Below are 26,059 nucleotides of genomic sequence, written 5' to 3'. Positions count from 1 at the left end.
CTTTTTCACCCTCAATCTAACGCTTCAGAGAGATGGATGAAGGAAATCAATAAATTGTGTCGTCTTTATTGTCATCAGAATCACAGAACTTGGGATCAGTATCTTCATATTTTTCAAAACATTCTGAATGAACTCCCTAATGATTCAACTTCTTTACCGCCTATATTGATATTAAAAAATAAAGTACCGACAAATCGCATTTCTGAAATCGTTCCTTTTCCGCCTTCACGGAAACTGCGGCATTCTGAAGTTGTCAATCTGGCTTTACAAAATATTGCGTCTGCGGCTGCTAGAAGAGAGAAATCAGCTAAACGTCCTGGTCGTTTAAAAACCTTGTCGGTTGGTCAGAAGGTGTTAATTAAGTCTCATCGTTTGTCTCACAAAGGAAAAGGCTTATGTCGCAAATTTTTTCTGCTTTATAACGGTCCATACAGAGTTCGCAAAATTATTCATGATAACACTGTTGAAGTAGAAACTCTTAAATCTCGGCGCTCTAAGGGAATACATCATATATCAAACGCTAAAATTTTTGTGGAATGACATACTTTTGAGACATCAACAGTTATACGTAAACACGCGGAGAATGCAAGGATACCGCGCCGTGTTCCGGCAGCGGCACATACGCAAAGCAACAGTCAAGTCTGCGCGCCGCACAAGGCAGTCGTTGACCGCAAACAATAGCTTCCTACGTCACGCGCCTACAGCTGATCGAGCGCTCAGTGCGAATGCACTGACAGCCTAAATAAATACACAGTCTAATTTCTCCGATTAAATTCAGTATAAAGCTATAGTGACTTGATAAATTATGTTATTAACGTTCAGTATTTTTCAGGATACGGTTGTATAAAATATTTAAGACCTTCAGGTAAATTCTGTGTGTGTCCGACGTCAAGAGGACTTGCTATCGAGAAAATTTCAGGAAGAATGTAATTTCGAAGAAAAAAGTAATAAACCAAAAAGGTAACTATTAATTGAGTTTATTTTTCAGGTAACATATTTCCACTTAGGTACGTACTTTAGACGTAATTTGCTGTTCGCGATTACGTGATTCATACTTTGTGCTAAATTTCATGTTCTATGAATTTACTTGTGAAGCGACGTGCTTGCGTACATTAACTGATTTTGACAATGATTGATTAATGAACAGGATTGTTATTCGTGTATATTATGTATTGCATGGCTGCTATGCTTTTTCACTGATGTCACATTTTTTCTATTATGTGCCTGCTGTGTTTATTTATTTAAATTATAATTGTCACCTGATTAGTTGTGCCGATATGGTTATGTATGTAGGTTACACTTTGTGATTTATCTGCTTGCGCCTTCATGTTTACTTATTAAGATTTCATATGAACATTTATTTGCTTATGCTGATATGATGATAATGACCTGTTTATTATGTAAGATACATATTTGCTGTTTTGCGTATGGATTGCATATTTACACATTTCTGTTTTGTTGTCATAACTACTCTTCAATTTAGAATATAGCAATGCTGATGTACAGTGTACGAACATGGAGTTTAGGTCACACTATGGTATTAATTATAGATTATTCGCTTGGCAGAGCCTCGTTGTAAGAACTGTGCTGCATCCACTTGTTGACATTCTGTTCTCTACTGGTATATTTACTCGCTATTGCATGGTTTGCTTACGCTCAGTGCCTTATATTTTTAAGATAAGAAAATGAACTGCTATAATTCGACGAACGACATTAGTACAAGAAACTTCATAGAAGTCACATGAGCTGGAGGTTTTATGGAAGCTATATAAATTTATGCTAATAGGAAGGAAGCTAACGACATGACATACCAACACTAGGTTTAGACCATTGACAGTTATTACATTGCATTCTTCGTGAGCAATTGAAATAGCAAGTGACACTTGACACAAAAAATACTCCACATGTTTGCTTCTGCCATGATTCTTGAAGTGGTGTACACACTGTGAAATATTATGATCATTCACACTCCGTAATCGTACTTAATTACTGAGAGTTATTCGAACTAAAGGCTGTTAGAGGTCATGTATGCATTTCTTTTATTTAATGATGGACAAGGTAACCAAAATGTATTTTATAATTCATAATGAGTAGCAGATTTGGGTCAGATGGATTACACAGAGGTTGTGTGTGGACACTGTGTCTTCGGATTGCATGGGATGATGAATTGAAGTTTGCACTAGGATTTTATCTGTACTTGTTCGAGGAGACTGACTAGAGGAAAGAGTTGTTATGGAAGTGAAATGATATTGGTAATAAGGTTTATATGTATCGACGTATTGAAGAGGTATTATTGAGGTATTGAGATTGTGTGAAGTTGATGATTATTGGAGTTTTGGTAGACAAGAGGTAAGGTAAGTGATATTGATGATAAGTTTTATATGTATCGACGTAAGAGGTATTATTGAAGTATTAAGATTATGTGATGCTGATGATTATTGGAGTTTTGGTGGATAAGAGGTAAAGTAAGTGAGGAGCATTTTTTTTTTTGTTGGTTTATATGGAACAAGGAGGATGAAGATGGCAGACTAGAACACTCAAGTGGAAGGAAGATTGTCTACACACACACACTTTGTTAAATCACTAAGCAATATATACTTTTTTTTGAGAGAGGAAGCATGTGCATATCTTGGCTCACTGACAGTTGTTCAGCAACCGTACATTTTGATCTGGCTTGGCAAACATTGGTCTTGACATGTTGACTATGACGTTGACTAACTATTATTGACTGTTATACATTGCTGCCACTACTACTTGATACACATGATGAACATAAAATTTTGACAGAATTGCATTTACACAGTTAACACTATTCTATTACACAGTAGCACTTAATATGGATGAAAGATGAGTGAGTGTGTTTTGTGTGTTTTCCTTTCATAATCCCAGAAAATTGGTACCGACCTATCTCCTAAATATTATTTTACTTGTTTGTTGTGGCTTGCACTGACACCCATAAACATTATAGGTCTACTGTTATTTGTGTATTGTAATAGTTAATATGACAATTATCTGATATCATTTGTGTGTTTATTATGATTTGTATGTTTAGTGTAAGAGCATTGATAATAATTTTGTTAAAGCAATTGTGTGTGCATTCAAACTGTTGTTCATGCATGAACTGTCTGATTAGTGATGGTGAATATTATGGACTGTTACCTGCACTTGTTCAACATAATGGGTGCCACTTGGAAATGTTTAATTTGTGCTAATGAACTCTGATTAACTGACTGATTAGTGATAGTGAATATTATGGACTGTTATCTGCACTTGCTCAACATTAATGGGTGCCACTTAGAAATGTTTAATTTCTGCTGATAAACTCTGATGAACAGTGTGATTAGTGATAGTGAATATTATGGACTGTTACTTGCACTTTTTCTACATGATTGGTGCCACTAGGACATGTTTAATTTCTGCTTATAAACTCTGATGAACAGTGTGATTAGTGATAGTGAATATTATGGACTGCTGTCTGGACCTGCTCATCATTGCTAGGTGCCACTGATGAACTGCTTCTACTGACATAATGTCACTTGTTGGTGTCTGCACCCGCTCAACATTGCTGGGTGCCACTGATGAACTGCTTCTACTGAAATAATGTCACTTGTTGGTGTCTGCACCTGTTCAACATTGCCAGGTGCCACTGATGGACTGCTTCTACTGAAATGATGTCACTTGTTGGTGTCTGCACCTGCTCAACATTACTGGGTGCCACTGATGGACTGTTTCTACTGAAATAATGTGACTTGTTGCTGTGTGTACCTGTTCAACATTGCTGGGTGCCACAGATGGAACTGCTTCTACTGAAATAATGTCACTTGTTGGTGTCTGCACCTACTCAACATTGCTGGGTGCCACTAATGGAACTGTTTCTGCTGAATAATGTCACTTGTTGGTGACTGTACCTGCTCAACATTGGTGGGTGTCACTAGTGGAACTGCTTATACTGAAATGATGTCACTTGTTGCTGTCTGCACCTGCTCAACATTGCTGGGTGCCACTGATGGACTGCTTCTACTGAAATGATGTCACTTGTTGCTGTCTGCACCTGCTCAACATTGCTGGGTGCCACTGATGGACTGCTTCTACTGAAAAGATGTCACCTGTTGATGTCTGCACTTGCTCAACATTGCCGGGTGCCACTGATGGACTGCTTCTACTGAAAAGATGTCACCTGTTGGTGTCTGCACCTGTTCAACATTGCTGGGTGCCACTGATGGACTGCTTCTACTAAAATGATGTCACTTGTTGGTGTTTGCACCTGTTGACCATTGCTGGGTGCTACTGCTGGAACTGTCAACTACTTGTTTCTTGAACTATGGAAAGCATGTTATGTGAACATTTGTATAAACTGATTTTTTTTGTGTATTGTGTAAACTATTATGTAAAGTCACATGTATGAAAGAATTTGTATTGCTTACTGTATTTCATATATTAGGTTATTGAAAGGTCAGTGCAAAGCCAAAATTTTATCTAATTATGTGATATTTACGTATTAATATTATCTTTTATTTTTGTCTGTATTTTTGTGGACGAATTTGGTGGTATTTTCACCACCAATGCTGGCAAAAATACTATCAAATTCTGGCCCGTGGAGGAAGGGCATATGAAAGGTGGCTACACTGAGCCACAGCGCCAGGGATTGCGCCAAAGAGTTTTTTTCCGACGCCTCCACTGGCAGTGCTTGCTGAGATGTCGTAGTGAAGGGTTCTTATAGAGAAGTCGTGGTGGAGAGTGCTTATTGAGAAGTAGCGGTGTGCAGTGCTTGTCGAGAGGTCGTGGTGGAGAGTGCTTGTTGAGATGTGGTAGTAGCGAGTCGGTGTGGAGATGTTGTAGTAGTGAGTGCTTGTTCCATGTTTTATGCAGTTGTTTAATGGGCTAGACAGCAGATGTTGTTCTAATGGAGATATTGTAATGATTAGAGTGCTTTTCATCAATATATATGAAGGTAACAAAACTCGCTTTATTTCTCATTATTTCAATGTCTTGAATAATGCGTCATTAAAGGTTCAGTCAACAAAGTATCTGGCTTGTGTTCTTGTATTAGAGTGTAATTCTGGTTTTCTTGCGCAATCATAGTATTTCTATTTTCTTTAATTACTTCAGTATAAATGATATTTAAAATTTCTTGTGTTATTGAAGAAGAACCGTGCCAGATGTGTACGTTGAATCACACTTCCACACACAGAACAGCTACACTTGTGCTTTGTTGGCTTCGTAGGTTTTATAGTTGCTGGGGACTTAATTAATTGATTGTATTAACGGAAATTTTCATTTCATTCTTTGTTGTTGTTCTATGCAGTCAGATTGCGTACAAATACTAATCAGGGCCAACCGTTTACGAGACTTCGTAATCGGACATTCAGCTACGAAAAATAATAATTATTTTCATTTTATTTAATTAAGCCCCCATGCAGTAGGCAGTCTCCTTTGTAGATCTGTTACATTTCCTAAGTGCCCTGCCAATAAAACGCAGCCTTTGGTTAGCCTTCCCCACAACATTTTCTATGTGTTCTTTCCAATTTAAGTTGTTCGTAATTGTAATAGCTAGGTATTTAATTGAATTTATGGCTTTTAGATTAGTTTTATCGTGTAATCGAAGTTTAAAGAGTTCCCTTTAGCACTCATGTGGATGACCTCACACTTTTCGTTATTTAGGGTCAACTGCCACTTTTCGCACCATTCAGATATTTTTTGCAGTTTGTTTTGATCTTCTGATGACATTATTAGTCTATAAACGACAGCGTCGTCTGCAAACAACCGAAGACGGCTGCTCAGATTGTCTACCAAATCGTTTACGTAGGTAAGGAACAGCAAAGGGCCTGTAACACTACCTTGGGCAACGTCTGAAATCACTTCTGTTTTACTCTATGACTTTCCGTCAATTACTACGAACTGTGAACTCTCTGACAGGAAATCACAAATCCAGTCACATAACTGAGACGATATTCCATAAGGACGCAATTTCACTACGAGCCGCTTGTGTGGTACAATGTCAAAAGCCTTCCGCAGATTCAGGAATACGGAATCGATCTGAAATCCCTTGTCAATAGCACTCAGCACTCTATGTGAATAAAGAGCTAGTTGTTTCTTCTAAACCCATATTGACTGTATGTCAATAGACCGTTTCCTTCGAGGTAATTCATAATGTTCAAACACAATACAGGGTGTTACAAAAAGGTACGGCCAAACTTTCAGGAAACATTCCTCACACACAAATAAAGAAAAGATGTTATGTGGACATGTGTCCGGAAACGCTTAATTTCCATGTTAGAGCTCATTTTAGTTTCGTTAGTATGTACTGTACTTCCTCGATTCACCGCCAGTTGGCCCAATTGAAGGAAGGTAATGTTGACTTCGGTGCTTGTGTTGACATGCGACTCATTGCTCTACAGTACTAGCATCAAGCACATCAGTACGTAGCATCAACAGGTTGGTGTTCATCACGAACGTGGTTTGGCAGTCAGTGCAATGTTTACAAATGCGGAGTTGGCAGATGCCCATTTGATGTATGGATTAGCACGGGGCAATAGCCGTGGCGCGGTACGTTTGTATCGATACAGATTTCCAGAAGAAGGTGTCCCGACAGGAAGACGTTCGAAGCAATTGATCGGCGTCTTAGGGAGCACGGAACATTCCAGCCTATGACTCGCGACTGGGGAAGACCTAGAACAACGAGGACACCTGCAATGGACGACACAATTCTTCGTGCAGTTGACGATAACCCTAATGTCAGCGTCAGAGAAGTTGCTGTTGTACAAGGTAACGTTGACCACGTCACTGTATGGAGAGTCCTACGGGAGAACCAGTTGTTTCCGTACAATGTACAGCGCGTGCAGGCACTATCAGCAGCTGATTGGCCTCCACTGGTACACTTCTGCGAATGGTTCATCCAACAATGTGTCAATCCTCATTTCAGTGCAAATGTTCTCTTTACGGATGAGGCTTCATTCCAAAGTGATCAAATTGTAAATTTTCACAATCAACATGTGTGGGCTGACGAGAATCCGCACGCAATTGTGCAATCACGTCATCAACACAGATTTTCTGTGATCGTTTGGGCAGGCATTGTTGGTGATGTCTTGATTGGGCCCTATGTTCTTCCATCTACGCTCAATGGAGCACGTTATCATGATTTCATACGGGATACTCTACCTGTGCTGCTAGAACATGTGCCTTTACAAGTACGACACAACATGTGGTTCATGCACGATGGAGCCCCTGCACATTTCAGTCGAAGTGTTCGTACGCTTCTCAACAACAGATTCGGTGACCGATGGATTGGTAGAGGCGGACCAATTCCATGGCCTCCACGCTCTCCTGACCTCAACCCTCTTGACTTTCATTTATGGGGGTATTTGAAAGCTCTTGTCTACGCAACCCCGGTACCAAATGTAGAGACTCTTCGTGCTCGTATTGTGGACGGCTGTGATACAATACGCCATTCTGCAGGGCTGCATCAGCGCATCAGGGATTCCATGCGACGGAGGGAGGATGCATGTATCCTCGCTAACGGAGGACATTTTGAACATTTCCTGTAACAAAGTGTTTGAAGTCACGCTGGTACGTTCTGTTGCTGTGTGTTTCCATTCCATGATTAATGTGATTTGAAGAGAAGTAATACAATGAGCTCTAACATGGAAAGTAAGTGTTTCCGGAAACATGTCCACATAACATATTTTCTTTCTTTGTGTGTGAGGAATGTTTCCTGAAAGTTTGGCCATACCTTTTTGTAACACCCTGTATGAGGCCTTGCGTTGTCATGGAGGTGTCTAATTGTGGTCCATCGATCACCTCGAATGAGAGTGTCTTCTAATATTACAGGAGTCACAGCTGTGTACGTCCAGTTGACATGTGCGAGGTCGGAGAGGCTCATGCGACTTTTCTGTAATGATGACACGTCTCGCCGTTCGTTTACTTCCAGGTCGTAGACATTCTGCAAGAGCCTATGATTATCTTAAATTCTCTGGTTTTCCGCCAAAGGAAACTTAATGACAGCTCTCTGCTTGAAACACACCTCTATTACAGAAGCCAATTTCAAGGCTACGTATAGTGCCTTGACCTGTCAGAACTTCATGAAACTGTAGGGGCTGAAGCGGGAATAGCCCACGATGTCCCACAATAAATTCCGCATTTTTTCAACTGAAACTGGCAGAGAAAAAATTGTGCTGCATTAATTATTGAATGCCCATGGTACATTATATTATGTGCTACACGAGACCTCCAACCTTACATTTTTGCGGAGTGGGACCAGACTTGAAACACGTCATCTACTGCTACAGAACACAGCAAGGTATGGATGATGCGTACAATTTCCTCATGTAACTGTGCCAGACTACCGACTTCGTCTCTGAACTAAACGAAATCGTACTGGGGGCCACCTGCTCACAGTTAGTGGATGGGCTACAATAGGTACAACGCCATATCATTATTTGTATGGTGATTTAATTTTCAACCAAATTCCAGCAATATGCAGTTGACTCAGAAAGCTTCTTGTGCTTCATTTGGTATTAAAACATTCACTGCATGCATTTTTTTCGCAATGACATTTTGATCTCCGATTATTTGCTTTGCTGTCGTTTCTCAGTCCAGAAATTGTGAACATCTGGAGCAGACTAATGAAGTTCGTATCATGACTGTACTTGAAGTGGCACAAAATGTAGACCTGAAAGGAATAGGGTGTCGTCGACTGCGAGACTGTGAGCCCAAAGCGCCTCCTTTGTACAGGCTGCTGGAGCTGACTGCCACTGGAGCCAAGGGCGGCTCCCGGAGAGAGCAGTTCCAGCGGCTGCTTTAGGGACTGCTGCTCCTCAGTTTCTCAGCCTCGGCGCAAATCTCCTCTCCAGGTGGGTACAGCCGCCTTCTTCCTGAGCAAGCTCGCTGCGTTTCTCTCCAGAGAAACATCAGTGATGCATCACAATAACAAAAACTACTGATGAGTAGAGGCACCTGTTCTTCGCAAAGCGCGAAATCGCGAAATTTTACACATTTTGCTGAAAGGACGAAACTATTTACTTTTAAGACAAATCGCGATATAATTGACGAAACTTTGCAAAATCTCGTCATTTGAACTTAACTGTGGAATGATATATATAATATATCGAGTATTTCAAAGACATTCTACAACGTTCTGGCGGCGTATGCAGTATTCCGTGTTGGAATTCGTTGTGGATCGCCGGTGCATTGAGTGTGGTATTTTGTGTTTTGTTTTCGTGCTACAGATGATTAATATGGTAGTGACAGTTTTCGACCGAGGAAAGGAATTTTCGTCAGAAGGATTTTATGTTTTCGACAAAAGTAGGAAGATACTTATGTGAAAATACTGCAATGGACGTATTGAATGGCAGAGGAAGGACACGTGCCTGAAACACATTAATAACAGTTCTTCCCATAAGAATAACAAGGAGAAGGTGCTAACAACTACTAGTATAAAAAGACAAGCTACGCTCACGGAAGTCACTGCTGCGGCAAAACGAGCGAAAAATGATAAAGAAGAATTCATTTTATCGACTACTCGAACTTTCATTTAGGCTAACATTCCGATGGAAAAAGTTGATCATCCGAAGCTGAGAGAATGGACGAACAAATACATACCAGGTTTGTGTAGTAATTAATTTACGGTCTGCTAATCGGAGCAAAGATTAGGTAATCTCGATAGCCAATAATTTTTGTTGGTCAGAATAGGTCTATATTAAAAATAATTTTTCCTCGAGCACCCTCTTAAAAAAGTCTTATAAATGGGTAACGTGGTAATTTAATTCGTTACATAGTACTCTAATAGCAGTGCTATTGACATTTTTAAGGTACTGGAGACTTACTTCAGCTGGAAGACTACAGGAAGGTTACATTCCTCGAATCATCAAAGAAGAAGTGGAAAGATTAAAAGGAGCCGTGATCAAACGACAGACAGAAAAGGGCAGTGTGTGTTCGTGGTTCTGATAAAAGTACTTAGTTGTGGCGATGGTGGAGTTCAGAAATTATTTGTCGGGGGAGTGAAATACTACAGAATGTACTCAAGCAATTGTGAGTGTAATACAGAAACTTGAAATTCAGTTCAGAAATGTAGTTTCTATAACTTCAGATTCAGCCCGTTATATGGGCAAGTGTATAAATGCAGTTAGGGTTTTAGTTTCAGAAGGGTTAGTACACACACAATCATGGGCTCATAAATTAAATCAGTGATGAGTGATGGTAATGCGAGATGAACTTTGATGGTCAAGCAAGGAACGTGGCTTTGCCTTCATAATGCAGAGAATCTAATTAACCCTTGCAGAATGAGATTTTCACTCTGCAGCGGAGTGTGCGCAGATATGAAACTTCCTGGCAGATTAAAACTGTGTGCCCGACCGAGACTCGAACTCGGAAACTTTGCCTTTCGCGGGCAAGTGCTCTACCATCTGAGCTACCGAAGCACGACTCACGACCGGTCCTCAAAGCTTTACTTCTGCCAGTATCTCGTCTCCTACCTTCCAAACTTTACAGAAGCTCTCCTGCGAACCTGCAGAACTAGCACTCCCGAAAGAAAGGATACTGCGGAGACATGGCATAGCCACAGCCTGGGGAGAGCTTCTGTAAAGTTTGGAAGGTAGGAGACGAGATACTGGCAGAAGTAAAGCTGTGAGGAGGGGGCGTGAGTCGTGCTTCGGTAGCTCGTATGGTAGAGCACTTGCCCGCGAAAGGCAAAGGTACCGAGTTCGAGTCTTGGTCGGGCACACAGTTTTAATCTGCCAGGAAGTTTTAATTAACCCTTGTTGCTAGTTCATCTGTCTGTACGGTTTCAGTCTTTATTAATTAACATAAAAAGTTTTTCAAGTTGTCCAACATACAGACACATCCTCGGTGGTTATATCAAGCCCAATATAAACCAACACTGCCAGCGTAAGAGCAGAGATAAACATCAATCTCTCAGCGTCAATGAACAGGACAAGTCGGGACAGAAGGGGACAGGTGCGAAAGCACTGCGTAAATTTCGCAGATATCAGGAAACGCGGCGTGTGTCAGGAGAGAAAACTTGTGTCGGCAGCAGGGGCGCCCTACAGCAGGACACTGCCACACCCCGCATAGGCCACCCGCCGCCCGGCCGCGCGCAAGCCCTGCGCCGGATAACAGGTGCAAGATGCGCCGCCCGCGAGTGTCGGAGGCCGCACGCACCAAGCGAATGACAGGCGGTGCATCGAGCAGCTGTGTGTCTCACGCACGTGGAAGCGCGCCCTCAAATTCGGCAGTCGCCTCTGAGACGCCGCGCGCGCCCTCGGCAGTCGCCTTCGAGGCTCTAGCTGTTGCGGAAGGACACGCCTTGCGTCAAATGTGGCACCGAAAACTGCGATTATGTGTGTTGGGCGAATGCGTCGTGCGGCTACATTGTAAAGACGCCAACGGCCATACCATGTTGAATACACCGGTTCTCGTCCGATCACCGAAGTTAAGCAACATCGGGCGCGGTTAGTACTTGGCTGGCTGCCCTCCGGGGAGGACGTGTGCCACTGCCCACTGTGCGTCGCAGGTAGGCGAGGATCGCCGGCCGCCGAGCCGTCGCCGCCCGACGTTCCACCCCACCGCGCCCGCCCCCAACCGGCTTAACGCGCCGCGCCAGCCGTAGCTACTTCGCTGTTTTAACGTCAGTTTCAACGATTTGGTGAGTGAAAATGCCAACTTACAACCGATCTAATACAATGTTGCAATTGTAATTCTACTGAGAATACGTTAGGCCAACGTCCTTTGAAAATGAGGAGTGGATGTTTAACAAACTGAGGATAAAGGGAGATGAAATTGAAGGACTGATTTTGGGCTTCACGGTATCCAGTCTTCTCATTAAGCTAAAGACGCTCGTAGGATGTAAAACCTTGGTCGCCACCCATGGTGGATTACGGAAATTCAAGCGCAGGGACAGTGCCATGAGTGACTTAAAAGTCTCGTTCGCCGGTTATGGTGTGAGACACAAGAAGGTGTACAATCTGTCCTTCGAAACGCCGGACAATGAAGGGGCACGATGCAACAGATTATATGGGGACGTGCTAACCGTGAAACGCGAGTTCTGAGGGGCGCGTGACAAATACAAAGTGACTCGGGAGTCAGGTCTGTGACGACAGTGCTAAAGAAACACTTGGCGTCTTTCGTAATGATTGGAGAAGGGACACAGCGGGGTGGTGCAGTACAATGGCCAGCCCCAGACGTGCTCCATATGCAACTCTACGGACGATATGCGAGCAAACTGGCCGAGAAGCAAATGACTGGCGCAAGTGCCACTCACAAATGCCGAGCAACAGAATATTACTGGCAGCTAGGCCGGAGTTTTAACAGGCGAAGCTACACGTTTAAACGAAGAGCCGTGGCCGCAGCGAAGCGGCCGCACCGTTAGCCACGCAGGCAGAGGCACAGACAAAGATATATGTTACTCTGTAGTGGTGGGCAGGAAATCACGTATCTGTTAGAAATCACAGTGACTGAGAAGTCGCAGATATCACAATAACAACTTTACAGAATCTAACTGCGACTTCAGTCACCGTTAGCAGTCGCAAGTAGTATTTCACGTTCAAAGACGTGAGCCATCTATTGGTCGAATTTAGCACTGCTTTCTGCGATTTCAGTGACAAGTCGCAACTAAGAGTCGCAAGTAGCAACTAAAAAGCGCGGTTAACAGTGGCATCTGTTGGCCAAAGTTTGTACTACGCTCGTCTCTGCGATTCGCAGTCGAGTCCAACTGCGATTTCCGTGACAAGTCGCGACTAAGAGTCGCAAGTAGCAACTAAAAAGCGCAGTTAACAGTGCCATCTGTTGGCTAAAGTTCGTACTACGTCTATCTCTGCGATACGATATCGAGTCTAACTGCGTTTTCCGTGACAAGTCGCAACTAAGAGTCGCAAGTAGCAACTACTAAAAAGCGCAGTTAGCAGTGCCATCTGTTGAGCAAAGTTCATACTACGCTATTCGCTACCGAGAAACTGCGATTTCTGTGACAAATCGCAACTAAGAGTCGCAAGTAGCAACTAAAAAGCGCAGTTAACATTCTTTTCCTAGTGCCATCTGTTGACCGACGTACGTACTTCGTTATGAGAGCCTTGTGCCTCACGAGATCGGTGTGCTGTGTGTGCATATGAAGGACTTATTTCATTAGTGGTACAAGTCCATTTTTGTTCATTTTGAGATACAGAGTCGTAAAGTTAAATGAGCGCTGAAAAATCTGCAGTTGAGACACCAGAAATATTCAAGCATATGGCTTCTTGCTAGAGATGAACCTTTATTTATGTTTGTTTGGATCATTAATTTCAGAAGCATTATAGACAGAAAAGTGGAGGTAATGGACTTGTACCACTATTGAAATAAGCCCTTCACATTATATGACGACATGCACGTTCAGCATCAGTTATGGTTGGTCAAACACAGCTGTGACTCTGAAAGTATTATATTAATAAGAAACAACATTGCCTTTTTCTCCCGAAAATATCAAGTAACGTAACAAATGTGTTTGATTCTGCTTCCAATATGACAGTTTTGCTTAATACTCCACATGCCTACAGGATTTTGCAATGTTAACACAGAGGAACTCAGACATCTGTATAAGTGTAGTGAAATGAAAACAGTATTATTGGGCCATAGGAATGCCTCACTTTTGTTCCGACACAGTTCAAGACTCGGGATAAAAGTTTTACAACTGGTGTTCCACATGGCAACTTTACACACAAGAACTTTTTGCTGAAACTACTACCACCTACATAAGTAAGCTTTTCCTGTATTACTTTCAAGTAATGCACTTAACCTATTCCTGATTTAAATGGAAGATCTGTACTTCCCACTTTCATATCAACAGCCTCAAAATGCATACTGTAGACTATGGGATATGTTACAGGTCAGTGTCACACCAAGATTGTGGAGACGGGGAGGGGGGGGGGGGGGGCGGCATGTCACTCTCCAACTGGTGTTTACCAGTAAATAAGTGGCGGAAAATTACGGGTATAGGACGGCTTAAACATGTGGAAAATGAGGTTTTCATTATTCACTCACTGTATTTAACATTTATTATTTCTTTAAAATCGCACAACAACTTCAATAAAACACAGTTTAATCACTCATCTGCACACTTATTTCACATTTATGTCACTTTTAAACTGCAAAATCTTCTAAGTGCTGTCTTGAATCTTCACGAGTCTCTCTCAACAGCCTTGATGTGGATAGATACGTACAACAACAAGTAATCAGAGTCAGAACTGTGTCTGCAAAATCTCAAGGATTATTAAACAATTTTTGCTGTCACTAATTACAAGTAATATAATTGACAGAGTAGATTGCTAAAATTTGCTCTAATGAAAGCCACTCAATGGGGAATATTTCACATTTGCAAGAATGATCTCACTGACGTAATTAAGTCCATCGAAACACTTTGAAACTAACCTCTCGTCTGACGAAAACGGTCTAAAGACGCAGTGGCAATTTCTCCAGATCTGTTGGCAATGATATTTTGAGTTATCACTTTACTGAGTGACTAAAATGTAGTTCGAGTACCTGTGAACATAACAATATGGTAGAATTCACTTTATAAACACGAACTATTACGCTACTGTATGGCTACTTACATATTAATTACACTATTAATATTTTCACAGTTTTTTCTTCAATACAAAATTAAAGCCAACGGAAGAACAAAGGTAAAACATACTTACCAATGACAGGTTTGATGAGATGCAATTTTCTGTGTGGACAGATGTAACTTTTTCATACGGTGGTAAGTCGCAGAAATCGCAGGAGTCACAGAAATCGCAGAAGTAGCAGAAGTCGCAGAAATCGCAGAAGTAGCAGAAATCACAGAAGTCGCAGAAGTAGCAGAAGTCGCAGAAATCGCGGAAGTAGCAGAAATCGCAGAAATAGCAGTGGCGGAGGGATACACGACCTAGGTTCCTTAACTGCGACTCTTAACTGCGACAAATCACAGTTAAGAATAATAGATACTGAAAAGTATCATTCACAGAAATCACTGATATCGGAAAATCGCAGTTTAGCCCATCACTATTACTCTGTGACAGAGGCCTAGACGCCTGCCCCTGCCCCTGCACCGGCCGCGGCCATCACAGGTAGCGCGGGAGAGAAACGCCTGCTGAGCTCCGACTCGAAGGACGGAAGTACAGCCCCCACCTCCCGCTGGCCGAGGGTAGCGGAGGTCGACGCCCCCTTCCAGGAAGCAGTTATGGCCAGTCAGACGGCCAGACCAAGACCACCTACAATAAATCACACCTTAAGGAAGATATCGATAGTTGACAATATGGCGGCAATCGTGGGGGAAACAAGCCAGCGTGCTTGTGTTTCCGCAACGTGTGTGTGTGTAATATTGTTAGGTAGTTAGTTGGTTGCGTGTTCCATTGATCAATCCCACGGTATTGTAGCCGTTATGACGTGGAACGTGTCAGGCGCACAAGAAATGCACATACGGAACAAAACTTTTTTAATATTACAATACAAAGTTGAAGATTAATATTTCTATTATTTACCCCATTCCCTTAATGGGCACAAAATGCATATACTATATTTATAGATTTATTTATTTCTATTCAAGAATTCATCTATGGTATAGAAGGAGTTGTCAAGGAGATACGATTTCAATTTATTTTTGAAGCTATTACTGCTGTCTGTCAGACCTTATTTCATCTGGTAATTCGTCGAAAATTTTTATAGCAGCCTATTGTACCCGTTCTGTGCCAAAGTTGGGTTGAGCAAAGGATAGTGCAAGTCTTTCTTTTTTCTGGTATTATAATCATGAATGTCACTGTTGTTTTTAAAGTGATCCGTGTTGTCGAGAACAAATTTCATTAGTGAGTAGACGTACTGTGAGGCTATTGTCAGAATTCCCAATCTTTTGAAAAGATGCCTGCAAGATGTGCGACTATGAAACCCACACATTATTCTAACCACTTCCTTTTGAGCAGTGAATACTTTTTGTCTAAATGTTGAGTTACCCCAAAATATTATTCCGTATGACATCAGAGAGTGAAAGTATGCAAAGTATGTTAGCTTACTAATTTCTGTATTATCAAAATTGGCAATTATTCTGATCGCAAATGTTGCTGAACCTAGTCGCTTTAGGAGACACAAAACATGAATTTTACAATTAAGATTCTCATCTATATGTACACCCAAAAGCTTAGTATGCTCTACCCTGTCTACTGCCTTCTGTTGATGTGTTATATTTCTTGAAGGAACTGTACTTTTTCCAGCAGAAACTTGGATGTACTATGTTTTTTCAAAGTTTAGAGCAAGCCCATTTGCAGAAAACCAATTAATGACTTTTCCAAAGACCTTGTTTGTATCATTTTCAATAGGAGTTTCTTTTACTGGATTAATAATTATGCACGTATTATCAGCAAACAGTGTCAGTTCAGCTTCCTTTTCAGATAGCAAGGGAGGTCTTTCACATATATCAAGAACAGAAGGGGACGCATGATTGAACCCTGTGGAATTACTAATGTAATTTCACCCCTGTTAGCTGAAGTGGCAAACTTATTTAAATCACTTGACCCATATAAGGAAACTTTTTGCTTCCTGTTCTGTAGGTATGACTTAACCCACTCATATGCTATTCCATTTATACCATAGAATTGTAATTTCTGTAACATAATGTCATGGTTCACACAATCAAATACTTTGGACAAGTCACAGAAAATTCCTATTGGTGACATTTTACTGTTTAAAGACTCTATTGTGTGGACAGTGAAATTGTATATTGCTGTCTCAGTGGAACAGCATTTTTGAATCCGAACTGTGATTTACTAAGTATCCCATTACTGTTGAGATGGCTAACCACTCTTGAGTACATTACTATCTCGAAGATTTTTGAGAATACTAATTAACCTGTCGGGGAAAATACCAACTGTTCTCACCAATTTTTTCTCCTACACTTAAGAAATGGTTGTTAAATACATTAGCTACTTGTGTACTGTTGATTAGGATGGTCTCGTTCTCCTTAACAGTAATACTACCTACACCAGTGGTTACTTTTCCTGTCTCCCTTCTAGCAACAATCCATATTGATTTAATTTTATTGTTAGAGTTGTTAATTTCTTCTGTAACATACATATTTCTTGATTTCCTTACAACTTTTCTCAGATGTTACAATAATTTTTGTAGTGTAAAACTGCTTCTGGATCTTTACTAGTTCTTGATGTCTTATGCAGTTTTCTTTTTCTTTCTGAAGACACTTTAATACCTGTAGTAATCCAAGGTTTCTTTGAAAAGTGTGTGGTGTTACACTTAGTAATTTTCTTTGGGAAACAATGTTCAAAGAGGGATATAAATTTATCAAGAAACATGTTGCACTTATCCTTAGCATTTGGCTCATTATATACATCTCCCCAATTAACATTTCTTAAACTTCCTCTGAAGTGCTGCATAGATACGAGCGACCTCACACTTTTACTTAATGGTTTCTGAACTGTACACCCTGTTAGGTTTAGTAAGTTAATCAGTTGTGCATCATGGTCTGACAATCCACTTACCATAGGGAAAGCACGTGTTTGTTTTACATCCTCTTTCTGTCCAAATACATTATCTATTAGCGTGCTACTGTCCTGAGCTATACGTGTAGGGAAAATCATCACTGATTCTAAGTTATATGTTGTTAATAACACTTCTAGTTCACTTTTCCTATCAGAATTACTTAGAAAGTTTACATTGAAATCACCACAGATTAATAACTTCTTCTTTTTGTCCGACAGACAGCATAATAGGGAGTCAAACTTTTTTATGAACAGCTCCGTCTCCTAATGGTGACCTGTACACTGTTGCTAATATCAATACTACATTATCTAGCTGAAGTTCACATGCACAAACCTCAAAGTGCTGATAAACACAAAATTTGCTTACTTCTACCGTTTTGCATTCAACCCTTGTTTTATGAAAATGGCCGGCCGGAGTGGCCGTGCGGTTCTGGGCGCTACAGCCTGGAACCGAGCGACTGCAACGGTCGCAGGTTCGAATCCTGCCTCGGGCATGGATGTGTGTGATGTCCTTAGGTTAGTTAGGTTTAATTAGTTCTAAGTTCTAGGCGACTGATGACCTCAGAAGTTAAGTCGCATAGTGCTCAGAGCCATTTGAACCATTTTTTTTTATGAAAATGGCAACTCCTCCTTTATCCATCCTAGCAAGTAAGATGTGTAAGATGCTAAATTATACCCACTTATACTGACACTATAGATGCTCACAGTTACATGGTGTTCAGACAGACGGAGTATATCAATCTCATTCTTATTTTTGAGATCATCTAAACACACTAATAGCTCATCTCCTTCATTTTTTATTCCCCTGATGTTTTGATGAAGTATGTTGATACTGCCCTTAGCTTTACCCTATTAACTGTATGTGAAGTTTCTTTTATTCTATTTATCTTGATTGTCATCTGTCTGGACTTTGGCTTTAACCTAAAAAACCTGTCTGCCTGGACCCATTCACCACAGGGATCACCTCTTGTGTGAGTGTGGACCCCATTACAGTTTCTACTAAGAGAGAAGCTAACTTACTTTTCCCTGTCATATTCAGGTGCAGGCCATGTGTAGTGTATCCCCATCTACCAATAGCATTTACTGGAACAACACTTACGTGAGATTTTGCCAGTGTCTGGAGCACCCCGTTAAGCTCAGTGTTAACATGCCTTACAGCAGTGTTTACCCAGGGCTGATCATGGCGCTGAAAGACCTCCATAAATCCCACATTTGTGTGCTCAGTTTCTGCTCCTATTTTATCCAGGTCACTCCTAATACTGTATCTTGGATTCATAGCCAGGCTGTTTCCTGCTCCCCCAGCTATAATTACCTAATCTTCCTTCTCAAAGTCCCTGCATAGCTGACCTAAGTTTTCTGTCACCTGGCTAAGGCTAGCACTTGGTTTCACAACACTTGTGACCTGGTACCCTGCACCTAATTTCTCCTGAATCTGCTGGCCCACAACCCATGACTGCTGCCTATAAACAGAATTCTTCTTTTCCTATTCTGGTTTGATCCTGACCTGCCATTTTTTCTTTAAGCTAATATTCTGCTTAAACCTACTTTCAACTACATCTGGATGAGGCCCTTCCTCCACTTCAGATAGCAAGCCAAACTGATTTACTAATGGAATTTCTGGAGTTTTTTCAACTGTTTCCCTTTTTCGCCCTTTGCTTGCTACCTTTTCCCAGTTCCCAGTCTGTTTTTCCTCCCTTAACCTACGTAATTCCAAGTTCGTGTTTTCTAATTCAGCCTTAAGGGCACAAATTTTTGCCTCCTGTTGGGCGATTTTTCTGTCCTTTCTACATAACCTACACTGCCACGGAAGAGCCTCATTTTCTACCCTCGTTTCCTCGCCGCTACATTCGCCCCAATGAAACCATAACTTACAGTCTACATAGAACACCCCCTCTTTCAAAATTCTACGGCAACCACCACATTTGTCAGGCGTGTTTTGATAGACAAACTTAACACAAAAGCAGAGAATAAGTTGGCACAAGCCCACAGTAGTTTCGTAATCTGTACCCTACTAATCCGTAAATGAACACTAATGTAAAGAAACCTTTAAACTTTCTTCCGAAAGTTTTAACTACATAAACTCTGTATGATCGGCACGAATTAATTTGACTTCGAAACGATAACTCTAGTCAAAAAGGAAAATCTACACTCGCGCAAAATTTACACTTAAAAAACGTAAACAAAACTAGCAACTACTGGCCTCTTATGAAATACTTCCTTTTCGATCTAAATACGGTCAGAAAAACGAAACCTTCAATAGATAGCCTAGAGAAGAAGTCTAAAATGTAATATTAACTAAAGTAGCTCTTATTTCAATATTAATCACTTAACTTAGCGAGAGCTTCGTATACGTGCATCTGCCTAGGTCCAGAGATGAAGACGTATATGTGACGTTCAAGAGATTATTATCGACAGCATTTATTAGTGTCTATTATTTATGCTTTATACTGCGAATGTCGTCACAAGTGCTACGCTAGTATTTATTTTCTAGATTCTCTAGTAACTTCGTCATAATTTAAAGTGTAAACTGTTCTTGCGGTGGGTCATAGCTGTTGTGTACCAGGATGCAAATCCAATTAAGGCAAAACATACGATACTTCAACATTTATGTTTCCCAAAGAAGCAGCATTGAGGAACAAATGGATTAAACTAATTCGTAGAGATAATTTTGAAGTGAACAATAAAACTGTGGTATGCATTAAGCTTTTTGAACCTAAGTTTGTGGCTAGGGATGACATTTTTCCTGTGGAAAATAGTAAACCAATACCTGTGCCACGAAAAATACCAAAACTAACAAATAATGCAATTCCAACTATCGTTCCTAATCAACCTTCTTATCACACAGTACAACTTTCTAAGGAAAGGAAGAATCCTGAAGATCATGTTCAACAGCTACTGGAACGTGATAAATGTAGTTTCAGTAATTGGTGCGAAAATGACAATATACCTGACTTTCAGCATTTTAGAAGCGCAGTGCAGAACAGGAATGTTTCTGCATTTACACTTTCGGTATGACTCAGTCAGTGATGTGCCATTAGTTTCAGTGTGCTTCAGGATATCAAGTTCCTTGGAAGTAAAAGTGTTTCACAAAAATGTGTGTTTGCCTACAGCAACCTTGAAATGGATATTAAAGTCCAGGGAGCAAGAGAACTTGAAATGTGACAAATAGACGAAATTTGACAATCTGGTGAGTCACCTAAGGGATTTCACGGATAGCTCTATTGGTACCATTGACAAGATTATAATTTTAGTCAATGTTCTCAAACAATCAATGAAAGCTGGTAATGATTTTGATGATGAAAGAGCCCCATAAAATAGAATTTGTTTTGGAGCAATTACAAGTTGCAATAACAAAGCAAAGAGGATATTCTCCTGAGCTTTTGATATGAGCAACAACCATGTGCTTTTCATTTCCTGGTGCCTATCATCACTTGAGAAAAACAAATGTGTTAACATTTCCTCATCCTGTCTATTTAAGGCAGTTTCTATGCAAAATGGGTCCAAATAAACCTTGTATTGGTCCATAACAGATAGCGTTTTTGAGGGAAAAAATAAATTTCTTCAGGAAAATGACGAGGTAATGTCAGTGATGCTAGATGAAGTTCATGTTAACACAAAATTCTCTTATAAGGCAGGAAAGATACTTGGTGTTGCTGAGAATACTTCAGATACTACAACAGCAGGTATAACGCAGCTTTTCATGGACTCATCTTCACATTCTGATTATAAAGAAGTAATAGCTCTCTTTCCTGTAAAAAATGCTGATTCTGATACACTACTGAAAATGACAATTGACGTATTAAAGATAATGCATGAGCTTGGATATGATGTAATATGCCTGGTAACAGATAACCATAGCACTAATAGGAAAATGTACCAGCTTATGTGTGGTGGCACTTTACAGCCGTGTATTACAAATCCAATTGCTCCATCCAAATTTCTCTTTCTTCTGTTTGACAGTGTGCACTTGCTTAAGTGTAGGAAAAATAACTGGTTGAATGCAAAAAAATGAATCGTTCATAATGCCAAATATTGAGGTTCACTTACTTTCATCAATGCCTTTCTACATAGCCTATTGAAGCTCAGATCTACTAAACATGTTGAATTGACTTTAAATGATTTTGCAGCGAAAGTAAATTACAGCATAAAGGACCAAACGTATGAAAATTTTGATAAATTAGAACCTGCTTTAGAGGAGTTAGCAAACATTCCCATAATGGATGAAGATTTGAACGTCTTGGTTTGTATTGCTAGCTACGCTAGCAAAACAGAGCTTGAAAAGCTGATAAAAGGTGGAAAATGTTCAGATTGTGAAGAAATGTTACAGACAGAGGATGAAATTTTGTTGCAGTGTGAAACCAAAGAACTCCTTTCCTATTGTGGGGGATGAAAGTGTCATTCTTCTACAGTGATTTCCTTGTGTTGTAATATATATAAACTTTTTGAGGTTCCGATTAGCAGCACATATGAATCAGAATTTCTCAGACTTGAAAATCAAAGAGATGCAGTACTTGCCTTAGGAACTGAATTGTGTGAAAATGCCATTAGTAACCTCATGCGATGTGTGCAAATGTGGAATTCCTTTGAACAATAATCAAGAAAAGTATTAAAGTGTTTTCAACTATTTTTATTAATAATCATACAAAACTCTTGAATGAAAAGAGTGTTTCAAAGGAAATTGCTCGAACACTAGTAAAACAAAAAAGAGGAACTCATGAAGACATTTCAGCAAAAACAACAAAACTCAAAGTGACCAAGCTGAGCAGCAAATAAATCCAACAGGTACTCAAAATCAAACCACTTCTAGCATATTATGTAATGAAAGTGACTAGAATTAACTACATGTTGTTTAATACAATTTCGAGCTTTAGCTGCACCCTTCACTTATTACTGCTATGTAGCTTCTATTTTTCAAATTATTATTAGTGTCCAAATATGCCATTTGCATGTGTTGTGTAGTAGTCTGTTTGGATTTGATTTTGAGATGCATCTCCAAATTTTAGTTTGTCATAATACTTATTACCTAATTTGTGACATTAATACAACTTTTTATGTAAGTTTGAATATAGAAAAATACATAACAATACGACATTTCTTACGCAATTTAGAATCTACTTCCCATTTAAGAAGTTTGTAAATAATTCGTATTATGTACCTCTGAAATACTTGGCCAAGACTGCCGCCATCTTGGTTTCTGTGTTGTGGTCTGATATACTGTACCTGAGACTGCCGCCATCTTGGTTTCTGTGTTGTGGTCTGGTATACTGTACCTGAGACTGCCGCCATCTTGGTTTCTGTGTTGTCGTCTGATATACTGTACCTAAGACTGTCGCCATCTTGGTTTCTGTGTTGTCGTCTGATATACTGTACCTAAGACTGCCGCCATCTTTGTTTCTGTGTTGTGGTCTGATATACTGTACCTAAGCCTGCCGCTACCTTGGTTTCTGTGTTGTCATCTGATATACTGTAGGTGCTCCTGACCAGACCCAGCAACAATACGCCACAGACCTTCAGCGAGATGCGCGAGGCCAGCATTAAGAAATATGTCAGCAAAACAGCTCGCATACTCAAAGAGACTGAAGACCAGAGGGAAGAGATCAACACAGAGCGTCAAAAGTCGACAAAACCTAAAATAAAAGGCGTCAGGAGGAGCCAAGAAAACACGGAACGGATGGACATATCTGATGCAGAAGCGTCGGACGCACCACCCCCATAAACGAAAACGCCCACCAGCAAACCCGAGGACGTCGTCCTACGACCGGACCGGCCACAGCACACACCCGACCCGCCCCAGCAAAGCGCCTGACGCCCTCACTTTAAATGGGCACGAAAACAACGCATACAGTGCCCTCTTGTAACGTCAGTAGAATACGACGCCCTCTCAGAATTCTTGCAGCACAAAACTGCAGACATTGTTCTCTTGCAAGAAGTGGTAACGGCGCAAATAGCAGAGGTACTAGGATACCAAGTTTTCAGCAGTATTGATGCCGAAACCGACGAGGGACAGCGATTATGGTCAGAGAAGAAATAGAGACAGGGCAACCTAAACTAATGGTAGATAGTAGCGGCATCACAGTAGAAATAGCAGGTTCAGTTGCTTCAAATCGCTCTAAGCACTATGGGACTTAACATCTGAGGTCAGCAGTCCCCTAGACGTAGAACTACTTAAACCTAACTAAGCTAAGGACATCACACACATCCATGCCTGGGGCAGGATTCGAACCTGCGACCGTAGCAGCAGCGCGGTTCCGGACAGAAGCGCCTAGAACCGATCGGCCACAACGGCCGGGAGAAACAGCAGGAATGTTGTTCATAAACATATATGCACCGTCGGGTTCACAGAACAACAGAAGACGACATCCCGGTACCGAATCTTTTGTGGAGCTGCAAGAGCTGATAAGGCGTCTAAAAGTTGACGACTCGTGGCGTCTGCTCAACAAAGAGAACACAGAGTTCACTTTCCAATACAACACACGGAAAAGCTGAATAGACAGGGTGTACGTGAGAAGAGAGTTGGCCGCCTCTGTATCACACGTAGATGTCTGCAAAGTGATCTACTGTGCATTGTTGTTGTTGTGGTCTTCAGTCCTGAGACTGGTTTGATGCAGCTCTCCATGCTACTCTATCCCGTGCAAGCTTCTTCATCTCCCAGTACCTACTGCAACCTACATCCTTCTGAATCTGCTTAGTGTATTCATCTCTTGGTCTCCCTCTACGATTTTTACCCTCCACGCTGCCCTCCAATACTAAATTGGTGATCTCTTGATGCCTCAGAACATGTCCTACCAACCGATCCCGTCTTCTGGTCAAGTTCTACCACAAACTTCTCTTCTCCCCAATCCTATTCAATACCTCCTCATTAGTTACGTGATCTACCCACCTTATCTTCAGCATTCTTCTGTAGCACCACATTTCGAAAGCTTCTATTCTCTTCTTGTCCAAACTATTGATCGTCCATGTTTCACTTCCATACATGGCTACACTCCATACAAATACTTTCAGAAATGACTTCCTGACACTTAAATCTATACTCGATGTTAACAAATTTCTCTTCTTCAGAAACGCTTTCCTTGACTTTTATATCCTCTCTACTTCGACCATCATCAGTTATTTTGCTCCCCAAATAGCAAAACTCCTTTACTACTTTAAGTGTCTCATTTCCTAATCTAATACCCTCAACATCACCTGACTTAATTCGACTACATTCCATTATCCTCGTTTTGCTTTTGTTGATGTTCATCTTATATCCTCCCTTCAAGACACCATCCATTCCGTTCAACTGCTCTTCCAAGTCCTTTGCTGTCTCTGACAGAATTACAATGTCATCGGCGAACCTCAAAGTTTTTATTTCTTCTCCATGGATTTTAATACCTACTCCGAATTTTTCTTTTGTTTCCTTTACTGCTTGCTCAATATACAGATTGAATAACATCGGGGAGAGGCTACAACCCTATCTTACTCCCTTCCCAACCACTGCTACCCTTTCATGTCCCTCGACTCTTATAACTGCCATCTGGTTTCTGTACAAATTGTAAATAGCCTTTCGCTCCCTGTATTTTATCCCTGCCACCTTTAGAATTTGAAATAGAGTATTCCAGTCAACATTGTCAAAAGCTTTCTCTAAGTCTACAAATGCTAGAAACGTAGGTTTGCCTTTCCTTAATCTTTCTTCTAAGATAAGTCGTAAGGTCAGTATTGCCTCACGTGTTCCAGTGTTTCTACGGAATCCAAACTGATCTTCCCCGAGGTCGGCTTCTATTAGTTTTTCCATTCGTCTGTAAAGAATTCGTGTTAGTATTTTGCAGCTGTGACTTATTAAACTGATAGTTCGGTAATTTTCACATCTGTCAACACCTGTTTTCTTTGGGATTGGAATTATTATATTCTTCTTGAAGTCTGAGGGTATTTCGCCTGTTTCATACATACTGCTCACCAGATGGTAGAGTTTTGTCAGGACTGGCTCTCCCAAGGCTGTCAGTAGTTCCAATGGAATGTTGTCTACTCCGGGGGCCTTGTTTCGACTCAGGTCTTTCAGTGCTCTGTCAAACTCTTCACGCAGTATCGTATCTCCCATTTCATCTTCATCTACATCCTCTTCCATTTCCATAATATTGTCCTCAAGTACATCGCCCTTGTATAGACCCTCTATATACTCCTTCCACCTTTCTGCTTTCCCTTCCTTGCTTAGAACTGGGTTTCCATCTGAGCTCTTGATATTCATACAAGTCGTTCTCTTATCTCCAAAGGTCTCTTTAATTTTCCTGTAGGCAATATCTATCTTACCCCTAGTGAGATAAGCCTCTACATCCTTATATTTGTCCTCTAGCCATCCCTGCTTAGCCATTTTGCACTTCCTGTCGATCTCATTTTTGAGATGTTTGTATTCCTTTCTGCCTGCTTCGTTTAGCACTCTAAGCGCCAAGCCCGTAAAATTTACGGGCCTGGGATCGCGCGAAAATCACCAAGCCCGTAAAATTTACGGGCCGCTACATTTAATTTCATTCAAAACACTGCAACGTTATTTCTACGGGTTTGGCCAGCGCTATACGTTTTTCAGATGTTTATTAACAAAATGC

The 26,059-nt window shown here is 40.8% G+C and overlaps 1 pseudogene; it reads left to right on the top strand.

The window, feature by feature from the left end:
- Positions 1 to 11,374: 11,374 nt before the first annotated feature.
- LOC126254258 (5S ribosomal RNA) lies at positions 11,375 to 11,492 on the top strand (annotated as a pseudogene).
- The last annotated feature ends 14,567 nt before the right edge of the window (positions 11,493 to 26,059 follow it).

Source organism: Schistocerca nitens, chromosome 4 (genome assembly GCF_023898315.1).
Source record: "Schistocerca nitens isolate TAMUIC-IGC-003100 chromosome 4, iqSchNite1.1, whole genome shotgun sequence".
Lineage (NCBI taxonomy): Eukaryota > Metazoa > Arthropoda > Insecta > Orthoptera > Acrididae > Schistocerca > Schistocerca nitens.
Note: the sequence above shows the minus strand (reverse complement) of the source record. Positions and strands in the feature narration are given on the sequence as shown.